Source organism: Pezoporus wallicus, unplaced genomic scaffold (assembly GCF_028554395.1).
Source record: "Pezoporus wallicus isolate ANWC-B61680 ecotype Strahan unplaced genomic scaffold, APGP_CSIRO_Pwel_v1 contig_4191, whole genome shotgun sequence".
In the NCBI taxonomy this organism is placed as follows: domain Eukaryota; kingdom Metazoa; phylum Chordata; class Aves; order Psittaciformes; family Psittacidae; genus Pezoporus; species Pezoporus wallicus.
In genome coordinates, this window is record NW_026641383.1 from 7,080,021 (window position 1) to 7,092,439 (window position 12,419).

The 12,419-nt window shown below is 47.0% G+C and overlaps 1 protein-coding gene across 1 annotated transcript in view; it reads right to left on the reverse strand.

The window, feature by feature from the left end:
* BMP2 (bone morphogenetic protein 2) overlaps positions 1-1,769 on the reverse strand; it is a 34,481-nt gene extending 32,712 nt beyond the window's left edge. Inside the window, exon 1 of the mRNA XM_057423472.1 lies at positions 1,684-1,769. The gene's annotated coding sequence lies outside the window, so the exon portion shown is untranslated. The remainder of the gene's footprint in view (positions 1-1,683) is intronic.
* Between the last annotated feature and the right edge of the window lie 10,650 nt (positions 1,770-12,419).

A 12,419-nucleotide genomic window follows, 5' to 3' on the forward strand; every position in this document is an offset into this window, starting at 1 on the left:
ATACTAAAACACGGCTCCAGGTTTTCTCTTTCCAGTCTTGCAGATTGCCAGTTTCCAGAAGCAAGACCCAGTCAGGTGGGAGAGGGATCAGACCTCTAACACAGAAAGCCCAGAGAACCAAGTACTGAATGCACTAGAGAAGCAGCCAGCAAGCCCAGGGAATGAGAAACAGTGCAGGCTTTACGTGGATTTGCAAAGCTCTTCCATGTTTATATTCCTTGTTTTTCTCTTCCCTGGAATTCACTTCGTATATCCAGGTTCCATATATTTCCACATTCAAAAGGAGGCATGAATTTTGAAGGAAGATGGGTAATTTTGTGTTATTTGAGGACTGAGTATTTGGTGACCTCACTGCACAGAGTTCAGCTGAGCTTTGCTCTTCGGGTCACTGACTTGCCATAACTTGGTCATCTCACCTGGTCACTTCACATTTGTACCTCCACACACAACACTTGCACATTGTTTGTGGAGTCAGCACTAAAGCAGTCTACGCCAATGGGAAGTAATAACAGGAGGAATTTTATCCCAGTAAAACCAGCTAAGCAAAGATGTGCCCCAAAAGTGCAGCGAGAGCTTGATGCCAGACCCTGAGGGGCTGACAGCAGCAGCATCACTGTGGTGTGACAAGACTGGGCTTGACCACTCAAATGGTCCCAGCCTAAACCCTGATGTGTCTCCTGGTGTGAAGAATGACCAAAATGCTGAACTAAAGCAACTTCTGGCTCAGGAAGAAAAAATAAGTATGGAAAGTCACTCATGGGCCTTTCAGCAGCACAACCACGTGGCTATGGGGTTGCTCAACCAACTCAACAGCAAAACAGCTTGCATGGAAATGCTTGGAAAATATCTCCTTCTATCAACAGAAAAGAGACCTTTTCCCCCAAGACATTTCTCTTCAAGTTTTGCAGCTTCTACCAAAACCTGACAATTTGCATTTTCAGCCCAAATAATGCAACTATTCCGTATACAGCAGTTTGCCATGAAAGATTCTTGGGATTTAGGAGTCTGGGGGGTTTAATTGCATTTTTTCCTCTGAATATTTAATCAACATTTTCCACTAAGGGAGCAAAAACATTCTGGCCAAGTGTAGGTTTCCTTGCACGGATGAGAAGGGCAATGGGTAGGAGGGGTCGCTGTATTTTTCCTTAAAGACACAAACATTCTCTTATAACTTAAGTCACCGCTGCACTTGCGAGCCTGACAAATATAGAGGCCTTATAAAATCAATCAATAAAGAAAGAGCTTGACCACAAAGGAAGTTCTGGTCAGCCCTTCACCTTGACATCATAGACAACATTTATTTTATCACAGCCTTCAAGAAATTAAAATAGAAAAATGCATCTTCTTGGAAAAGAGCAGTTATTTTCTTCCACTGCTCAGATATTTTTATAAGCCCAGTTCCACCAGCCTCCCTCATGGTGAGAATCACCTTACCCTGCAGGGCAGGCCATTTATTTAGAGGTGAGATATTATGTCCCAAGCAGGACACTAAGATGCCTCCACCCAACAAAAACTCTACTGTGTAGCTAAGCTGGATCAGCCTACATCCCAGGTCCAAGTCTGGTTTGAAGTATTACCCATACTGTCTGGATGCTGGCCTCTATAAATAAACAGCCATGAAGGTTTGGAGAAGAGGTGAAGCTTTCTCATTAATTGTGAGCAAGGAAGGAAGTTGTAGCTTACCAAAGACTGCGGGAATTCATAGCTCCCTCCTTCCTTTAATAGCACCGCTGGAGGCAGAGAGGATGGTCCAGCAAAATAGCCAAGACAACCTGTGAAATGAAATACTGCACATGAGTAAGGGTGGCAGAACTTGCCTGACAGATACCTTTCTTGCTGGCTAATCATAACCACAATTTATAGCTCTTTCCATTAAATCCCAGCAAAAGGACATAATGGCACAGACACTAATTTGAATCCCTGGCAAACATGTCTTAACCCATGTTTGTTCACAGAATTGATAGTTTTTCACACACACACACGCCAGTATGTCTCTCTGGTTATTTATACGTATCAGCTTCAGCAAAACTTCCACTGGGAAAAGGTCTCTGGTCCAGGAGGAAACTTCTGGTCAAAACACACACAAACAAACTGCCTAAAGCAGCCAAGGGCTTCAGCATTCATCTGGAGCGCAGAAGACATACATTGGAAGGCCTGATACAGATGAGGTTGTTGAACTTGGATCTTCTAAATCCAAGAGGGATATCATAACCCTCAGGCAAGAGGCCATTCATGGATGCTGCTTTCCTGTAGGAGTCATTTCAGATTGGATGTATGTAACATCAAGACCAATTCTGTAAGCCCAGAGGCCAAGACACTGAACCAGAAAGAGCAGGAACATGATGCTGGGTCTCCCATACACCAAGCGACTTGGCTATCTGCTGGTTTACTGCAGTAAAAAGAAAGACCCCAAACCCCTTTACAGCCCCTGTGCCTTTCAAGCAGAATGGAAAAACCTTGAAACCTCACAACACCTTGTGCAACAGGAGAGCCATTTCCTACCCGCTGTTACAGGGGGGTTAGATCTGCAGCGTTTATCACCTCTTGTCGCCGAAGTCAGAATCTGGCCTGCTGCCTTCCACCCTAATTCAGAATGCACTTTCATCTCTAGTATAAACACTGAGAAATATCAAAAGCCCTGTTGACAGTCGTGCTCTCATTTTCTGCTTTAAGAAGTTGCCAAAATGCACAAAATTAAGCTCTCCGAGTCACAGTGGGCTGTTTTGTCAGTTTATCCGATCGGTAACGTAATACTATTGTAACCTCTATCATTCTCCCTCCTTTCTCTTTTTTGCTTCCCCCACCCCCTTCCTTTCTTCCTTCCTTTCTTTCTCAAACAAGAATTTCCCCTGGAAGGGAACAGAGTTCCTCCAAAAATTAAATCACAGCATCAAATTTCAAACCCCCAAATATAAATCAAATATCGTCCTGCCGACACTGAGGAATATTCCTTTGTGTGATGCATGATGCTGAAGCGTTGTCCTGGCCACGGTAGGTAGATTACAGATATTACGGTGCCAAAGGAGGTTCTTTGGGAATCTCCTCTGAAATCACAGTAGTCAGAATCATAGAATCATAGAATCACAGAATGGTTTGGGTTGGAAAGGACCTTAAGATCATCCAGTTCCAACCCCCTGCCATGGGCAGGGACACCTCACACCAAACCATCTCATCCAGGCTCTGTCCAGCCTGGCCTTGAACACTGCCAGGGATGGAGCATTCACAACCTCCCTGGGCAACCCATTCCAGTGCTTCACCACCCTTGCAGTAAAGAACTTCTTCCTTATATCCAATCTAAACTTCCCCTGTGTAAGTTTTAACCCATCACCCCTTGTCCTGTCCCTACAGTCCCTAATGAAGAGTCCCTCCCCAGCATCCCTATAGGCCCCCTTCAGATACTGGAAGGCTGCTGTGAGGTCTCCACGCAGCCTTCTCTTCTCCAGGCTGAACAGCCCCAAGGAGCTTGCTTCACTGTCTCTTACCTCCTACCTCAAAGAGCACATTTGAACACCAGCTCCCTGTGTTTTTCCTTTTCTTCCTTGCTCTTTTCAAAACTATCAGGAAATGCTGGGCCTCAAAAAATACAGAATTAGGTTCTTTCTTACTTCATCAACAAAAGCAAGAGCAGGAGAAATAACACCATTTAATAAACAGCAATGCTGTGGAAAACTTCTAGGAAAAGAGGAGCAATGCCAAATGTTTTTCTAGCACTGGAGTTCCTAAGCAGGGCAATACATCCCCATAGCAAGGCATGCATGACATCTGCAAACGACCTTCACTTGAAATCAAAGTGTAACATACATTACCTCAGTACATAATTCATTCTTAATCTATTAATGATATGACTCATTAACATATTAGCAACAGTAGCGGTGTTCATAGGAGTAATGCCACTAATAAAGCCATTGTTAGTGCTAACAGGTTCCAACATGCTAGTTCTTCTACATGCATATAACAAAAGGATTTGTGACCCAGCATCACAGAGGTGGTGAGACGAGAAGTTTGATAGCCCTAGCTATTCATGGGATGTGTGCTATTAACCCTTGTTATGTCCCCGAGGAATAAAGGAAGATCTAAATGTGCAACCATGAGGATTGTTCAGGTGGAAGATTCCTGATGGGATCTCTGCTGGACATGGGATGAAACCCTAAAGAATGGGTGCTGGTTTCATATTCCCTAGTACTTCATCAGGTGTGAAGGGCCTTGTAGGACCTTGTAGAGATTTCTGCATGAATACTCTCACCTTGGAAAGGTTTCATAAAGTCATTTTGCAGAGCTTGTCGAGAACTCCCAGGCAGGATAACACACAGCCTATGAAAAGCTGTTGTATGTCTTGTTTTCTACCCTTGATTTCCCTGCTTGGATATCTCACCTGCAAGCACTTGAGGTATCAATCTGTTACTCTGTCTATGATTCTTGACCACAGAATACAGATCTCATTCATCATAAGTGCAAAAGCTGCTCACAAGATTTGGGGTGAAATCCAGGTTCAGGTTTCAAGTATCCTTAAAAATCTGCTGCTTTAAGAATCCAGCTTTGGGGTCAGGCCCTTCCTTGGTTCTAGAAAAACCACTAGGAAAAAAAAGCAGGACAGTATCCCTGGCTCCATGCACAGACAAAATCTGCAAGCACAGGTCTGCCTCTGCACCTCCGTGGTCATGAGCCATTCTGTGGGATCTTGCCATGTATCCCTGAATGTGTGGGATCCAAAATCCACACCGCAATGGAAAGTAAGACTGGGCAGGCTGGGAGGCACAGCTGGGATGGAAAATAGCCACAGCAGCTTTATGTAAGAACAATAAAAAGCAAGACTATAATTACCTTCCTGCTCACCCTCGCTGTGCTGCAATGAAGTCTCTGCCATTAACATCTCATCTACATCCAAAGGTAGTGCATCTTTCAGTGTATGGGAATAGTGAATGTAGTGAGAACAGTCAAGGTACTACAGCTCTTGCTGGAAAGAAGAGTTGTATGGCGTAAGCCTCTGATTTCAAAATAACTGCATTCATGTGAGGTCTTGGCCCACATAACCAGTGGTAAAAACATCAATATAGAATTATAATAGAAATATTGTATCATGTTCCATTTCATAGAATCGTAGAATCATGGAATAGTTTGGGTGGGAAGAGACCATCTAGCCCAAACCCACTGCATTGAGCAGGGACATCTCCAACTAGATCAGGTTGCGCAGAACCACATCCAGCCTGGCCTTGAATGTCTCCAGGGATGGAGCATCCAGCACTTCTCTGGGCAACCTGTGCCAGTGTTTTACCACCCTCACTGTAATGAATTTCATGTAAGCCAGGCCTATAAGTGGTTTTTAGAGTAGCAGCCAGGAAAACTGTCTAATATTCCAACTCTTCCCCAAATCTTAAGGTACCCAGTATTGCTTTTAACCCCCCTGTCCTTGCCACGGCACCAACCAGCCTTGGGGCCTGCCTAAATACACTTAAACCCAGCAACGCTGAAGGTGCAAAACCAGGGGACTGATGTGGGCTCCAAATCCAGAACTTCAGACGAAGGAAAAGACCATAATTGTGGCCTATTCACCACTCAAGTGGGCAGCTAAAGGACACATGTAGAGGCTGACCACGATGATGTTGCTTTGGTGCTGCCCCAAGGGAGCTCACAGGCTCTGAGAGCAGTCAGATATGAGTCTGCCTCAGCCTTGCTGGAGATGGCTTGGGCCATCGGAAGAGCTGTCAGTGTTCACCTTCACAACTGGTTTATCTGGCTCCCACCTGCTGGCTTTACAGAGCCCCCAAACTATTATTATCAAGAAAATTGTATTAACTACTATGTGCCCCAGTGAGTAAGTAAACGGGCTCACCCACTGGGAATGGGGAAACAAATTCCCAAAGGAAAATTCCTCCTCCTCCCTTTCCTCAGGCTTACCTTTAGTTTTAAAGACACAATCCAAACCAGCTCAGGTCATCCCACGCCAGCCAGAGGGTCAAGGCCCCAGGATCTTCCTTGCCTGGTTTTAGCCTCTTTCATAGCTTCGATCAGATCACTCAGATAATGGGCAGAAACCTGCTAACCGTGTGCTTGCTGGAGCAACCCTGACACCTTGCCATAGCTGCCTGGCCCAAAGACTCCTCCTCCAAATTGAACAACCCCCTGCACACTCCACTGGAGTGCAAGACAGCAAGTCACGGGCAGGGACACCTTCCACTAGAGCAGCTTGCTCCAAACCCCATCCAACCTGGCCTTGAGCACTGCCAGAGATGGGGCAGCCACAGCTTCTCCGGGTACCCTGTGCCAGCGCCTCACCACCATCATAGTAAAGAATTTCTTTCTGTCTAATCTAAATCTCCCCTTTTCAGGTTAAAGCCATTCCCCCTTGTCCTCTCATCGCAGGCCCTTGTAAAAAGTCCCTCTCCAGATTTCTTGTAGGCCTCTTCAGACAGTGGAAGCTGCCCTGAGGTCTCCATGCAGCTTCTCTTCTCCAGGCTGAACAGCCCAACTCTTTCAGCCTGTCTTCATACGATAAGAACAACTTATCCTGTGCAAAGAATACACGAAAGGCCCATGTCTCAGCAGGGGCAATGCACTACTTGGATCACACAGTGACTCCAACATCTTTCTTGTGAGATGTGAAGATGCAGAGATGTGAACTTTACCTTTGCAGCACTTCAGCGAAGCCTCCGCTGCTGAATATTGCTCCTCTCTAGGCAGGGGGGGACACAGTCTTCCTGATGTTTCAAGCTGTAAGAACATGGTCTTTTATGTTCAGGCTGCTTTTATGAAGGCTTTTGAGGGGACAGCTCCAAAATTGAAACTACATTGCCCAGCCTGAGGCACAGCCTGCTCCATGAGCCCTGACTACACCCAAGTCTTTCCAGTGCTGATCGCTTCCCATTGAGAGCACAGAACCTTACAGCTTACAGCTCCCAGGAATCTGCCAGCATTGAAACAGAACCTGACTAACAGCTTACAAACCTTCACTCTGGGATGCTCTTACGTCTCTCCGGGGTTCTTAATGGGTATAAAGTGTCTGAACAGCTCTTTGTGTCTGTTGCTGCTACGAGAGAAACACCTTTGCTCTTGTTTTTGTCAGAAGAGAAGCTGTTGGGACGTGCTCAGCATCTCGCTCCCTTCCGACAACCCTTTCGGCATCCTTCCGTTCTGTGGTTGTTCACCCCTGAAATCTGATGCCTGATCTCAGCCCTCCTCTTATCAGCCCCTTTCGCTGAGGAGTTCCAAAGCAAGGGGTTCGTTTTTAATCTCTGTGCTCTTTCTCTGTCCCTGAGGCCTCGTTTTGCTGGGGGAGGAGGTGAGTGATAGGACTGATGTTTGTGGGGGGAAGGGGCTGCTGTCCATTACCTCGTTGTTATCTATCTATTCATCTGCCCTGCAAAACAAAGGTATGATTGTTGCTCCATCTCACAGACCTGCGCTGGCTTCACTCCAGCTACTGTGGGTCATAGGAGCACAGCTGATATGGAGGCATGGCCTGAGTACAGCCCAGCATCCAGAATGTAAGGCCTCCTATATGTCTATGTAAACACATCCTTCCCACCAGCTGGTACCCAAGCCCAGGATGGACTCACCTGAAGCAAGCAGGAAGTGAGCCCATCCTGGCCACAGGCTTCCTCCACTTGGGTGTATAACCCTGCCCGTAAACCATGGGATGGCTTCTGCACCACCCCAGCATCTGGCAAACCCATTTTGGGCTGTGCTCATACTTAAGCAATTATATAGGATATAGGGTGCTAGAACATGAGTTCCCTTATCTCTGTTTCCCACATTACACCCTCTCCTAAGGCAAATTGATGCAGCCCCATTGAAGCCGAGGCACTGATTGACACTAGCTGAAGATCTGGCCCTGATTCTGCCCTGCTTTGCCTCTGGGTAGTCATTTACACCTGTTCAGAGTGCAAAAGGCAACCATCAGCAACCGCTGGACCTGCAAAGCAGCGAAGTCCCATCCCATTGCCTTCAGAGCCTGATGTGCCACGCACTGATCAGTGGCACGGGGCCCAGCTCCCTTTGCATCTCAGTTGGTTTTGGCGTTGCACATAGACATCCTCTCTTCAGCTCCTAGTAAAACCCTGAGATCACTGCCAAGTCTCATGAAAGAAGAAGTTGTGACCCAGTTCCTGGAGGGTGACTTAGTGTAAATAGCTTTCAGTGGTATGATGACACCCTCATGAAATCTAGCAGTGCACTTGTCAGCCCATGAAATAAGGAGCCAAGAACCAGTCCTGATCCAACGTTACACGGTGAATATCCTTTCCTTTCCTTGCACACACAAAAGCCATGGTGATTTCCACAAGAACCGCAGTTGTGCAAGCCAGACAGGGTTTGGCTGATTTTCTGATTCACCAAAACAGTGCCAGTTTGCATGGACAGCATCAGCTTTTGAGCAAAGCTTGCCAATACTGAAGAAAACCATGTATACCTGAACTAGACCCCAGCTCGCTGCTTTTTGCTGGCTTTCCTGAGTTGTCTCTATAACCAGCTATAACCTTGTAGCCAAAGAGTCTTCCAGTGACTAGGCAGACACGTCTCCATGCACTGCTTGCAATACACCTGCAGGAACTGAGGCTGAACTCTGTCATTTTGCTCACCTTGGTGACACCCTGTCTAGCTTGGGACTATTTGGTGGCCTCAGAAGAGCCTGTGCAAACAAGGGTGAAGCTGGACAGTCATCAATACACGTCTCCATGACCTCTGTTTTTGTCTTGGAGACTTCCAGGCATGACAGGGAACGCCACTGGTTTAGCAGGAGGTGTCCTGGCCCATGGCAGGGGGCTGGAAATGGATGATCTTGAGGTCCTTTTCAACCCAAACCAGTCTGTGATTCTATGACAGTCACTGTTTTATTCCATTGCCACCCAAAATCCAGTGAAATTACTGGCAGGTCTCTGGAACCAATTTCAAACCAAATGGATCCAGCATTTAGATCTAAGCACCATGTTTAGATCTGTGGGTTGCTCTGGGCTTCTAATTTCCATGGGGATTTGCATAATAAAATACAGTAATAGGCTGGGCAAGTACACTGAGTGGTGGCTGTGAGCCAGGAACTAATGAGCTCCACTGCAGACTGTTTAGCTCTGGACAAGTCATTTGACCTTCCAAAGTCACATCATCCCAATCTGTGAAATGGGGATGGTAATACTTGCCTCACAGGGGTGTTGTGAGGATTAATTAGTTGCTGCTTGTACATTGCTTTGATGATGTTAAGAACTACATGCCTGCTAAGTATTGTTATTGTATCATACCTGGGAAGATGTTGCAGTTAGGGCTAAATCCTGCCCTTGGATAAAGATGCGTCTTTCCCCATGTCTTGTAAAATCAGCTGCTGGGCTTGCACAAGCAGCATTTATATAACGTTGGTACCAAACATCAACGTGCACCTTGTACCTTGGATGTTGCCACATCCCAAGACAATAGCCTGCTGGGAGTCATGTGGTGCCCCATCCCGGTGCAAACAGCATTGGGCAGGAGCCCAAATACAAACTCCTTCCCTCTCTTCCCCCAAGAACTGAAATCGATGTTTCCATCAGGCATTTCAGCACTGACCTCAGGTGTAGAGCTCGGAGTGCCACACCAAGCCCATGGGCACATCAGTGCTGCATGATGCTGAGAGGACAGCCCATGTTGGACAGGGCACCGGACAGCTGAGCGCACTCCAGCACACAGCAAAGCTATGATGGAATAACTGCAGGAAGACATGGATACGTGCACAAGCACAGATGGAAAAGGTAAGCTCCCCTTGCCCAAATTGTAACCCTTAGGTGGGTGCTTCCTCTCTCATTTGCTCCCCTGAGAGCAAAGCTCTTTCACCTCCTCGGCATTTAGGCCTAGATCATAGAACAGAATCATAGAATCATAGAATGGTTTGGGTTGGAAAGCACCTGAAGATCATTCAGTTACAACCCCCTGCCATGGACAGGGACGCCTCACACTAAACCATGTCACCCAAGGCTCTGTCCAACCTGGCCTTGAACACTGCCAGGGATGGAGCATTCACAGCTTCCTTGGGCAACCCATTCCAGTGCCTCACCACTCTCACAGGAAAGAACTTCCTCCTTATATCCAATCTAAACTTCCCCTGTTTAAGTTTTAACCCGTTACCCCTTGTCCTATCACTGCAGTCCCTAACAAAGAGTCCCTCCCTTGTAAGCCCCCTTCAGGCACTGTAAGCTGCTCTGAGGTCTCATAGAATCATAGACTCAACTAGGTTGGAAAAGACCTTTAAGATCATCAAGTCCCAACCATTATGCCAGGACTGCCAAGACCACCACTAAACCATGTCACTGAGGGCCTCATCGACACAGTGTCTGAACACCAGATAGTACAAACTAGTGCACAAAGAGAATTCCACTGTCTGCAGCAGGCTAGGGCTCAGGATCATTAGTAGGCTCAAACCCACAGTATCCAGCCTGCTCAAGGAACACATAGGAGTTATGCATCCAAATTTCAGTGACATTTAGTGGAAGTCGGCCAAACGGCTCCCTTTGATTCCTTTGAAATTTGAGCCATAACTGTCAGTGTATCTTAGACGTGTGAACTGCTCCGAGAAGTCTCCCATATAGATTAGACTGCATCAAAGAGTCCCCACTACACTGAGTTTAATGAAGACGGAGGGTTGAGGTGAGGCTGATCAGCAGCAACATCATCTCAAAACAAAACCAACCCAAACGCAGCCACTTTGAAAGGGTTAAGGAGGGAAGCTGTTTGGGTGGACGGTGTACATTAACTATCATTTTCAGCCAGCATGCAATGACTAGTTAGCGGGGCTTATCATCCCCAGCTATGTGAGGAATTACAATAAATGCCTGCAATGCAAGCAGGTTTCCGGCTTAGGAAGGGAAATAATGGAAGTCACTATTTTTGTCTGAGTTGCAAGAATTCCCCCGCACACAGGCTCCCCTCCCACTGTACCACAGCTAACTCTGCTCCCTGCTGCTTGGCAAAATGAAGGCCTTTCATGCATCCTTGGGACTTTCGCTTTGTCTGCAGAAGTAGCCGACTCATGATTTCCTCTTTGGTGGCAAGCAAGAGGTTACATTTTCTCTATTCATTTGTTTCCAGCACTTCCCGAATGTAATGACCTAAGGATGAGAGGAGCTGCTCCGAGATAGAGACTGCGTGATTTGTAGGGGAAAAGTAACAAAACAAGCAACCAGAGAACAATTCTGGTGCTTCCAAAGCCTTCAGTGACATGAGGCTGCAGCTCTGCAGCACCATCCCATGTACAAAACACTCCCAAACTGTTCGGTGATTGGGCTGCTATTCAAACAGCCACCGGAATAAAACTTTGGCTGCCTCTGCAGGGTAGAAACAAGGTAAACTTTGGGTAGCACTTAACAGTAAATAGGGAATAAAGTCATTAGAGCTCAAGAGTTTATTCTCTTTTAGCCCAGGGCTCTTTTCCCTGCCCTGGCATCCCCAGGCACGTGCCTGACCTGCCCTCTCTCTGAGGCCTTCACACGCCAGCTGTAGGAAACGCCAGGATCCTGCCATGGGAGGGGAATGCAGGGTGGGATCCCGAGCCTTGGGAAGTTCCTTGTTGATCTGGCCAGGCTCCAGTTAAGTCCACGAGAGCCTCAGCCCCTTCTGCTGGTGAATGTTTATGAAGCACAGGAGGGGAAGCCCAGCAGAGCATGGAGATGACTGTGCCAGGGAAGGGTTAAGCAGCACCACGGCTCCAAGAGCATCACTGCCTCACACATGCCGTGTTTCATAGCAAAGTGAACATATTAACACTGGCATGCTCCCACACACCACCTCGGCTCTCCTCCAGGAAAGCATAACCCAGCTATTTGGCACACAAGGCCGCAATTTTATTTACACAATCAACTTCTTGATAAACATAAAACTTACCAAATATACCACACCCTTAAAATAGAAAAGGAAAAAGGCCGGGGGGAGAACTGCAGGAACCTGACCTTCTCGGACAGAAGGGATAACCTGCTTTGGTTTGATACCTCCATCCCCAAAGAAATCACCTGAGGGTACTGGAGGGTTTCCCCTCGCTTTAAGAAAGGGTCCTGCTTGGGGGATGCACAGGGGTTCTGTGATGCCCCCATCCTCACCTCATTTCCTGGTGTCATCACTGCTCCTGGCTAACATAGCTGTTAGGGGAAGAGGGCTCTGCTCTGCCAGTAACACCAAAACAGCACGATCTCGCCTTATTTACTGCTCTTACCCTCTTCTCGACATGAATCTTGGCACAAGAATCTCTATGAACATTATAATTTCCAACTCTCTGTCCCTCAATCTAACCAAGTGGCAGCTGTAGGTTTTACTCTGGGAGGAAAACATTGCCCATTTCATGTGGCAACTAGATTTCCTGGAGACATTCTCCCCTTTGCAGAGCACAGACAATTCAGCTGGGAAGCAGGGAATCCTGGAAGCCTAAACCTTCATCAGCCCCCCAGGGCACCCACTGCCTTAGGGGAAGCTCT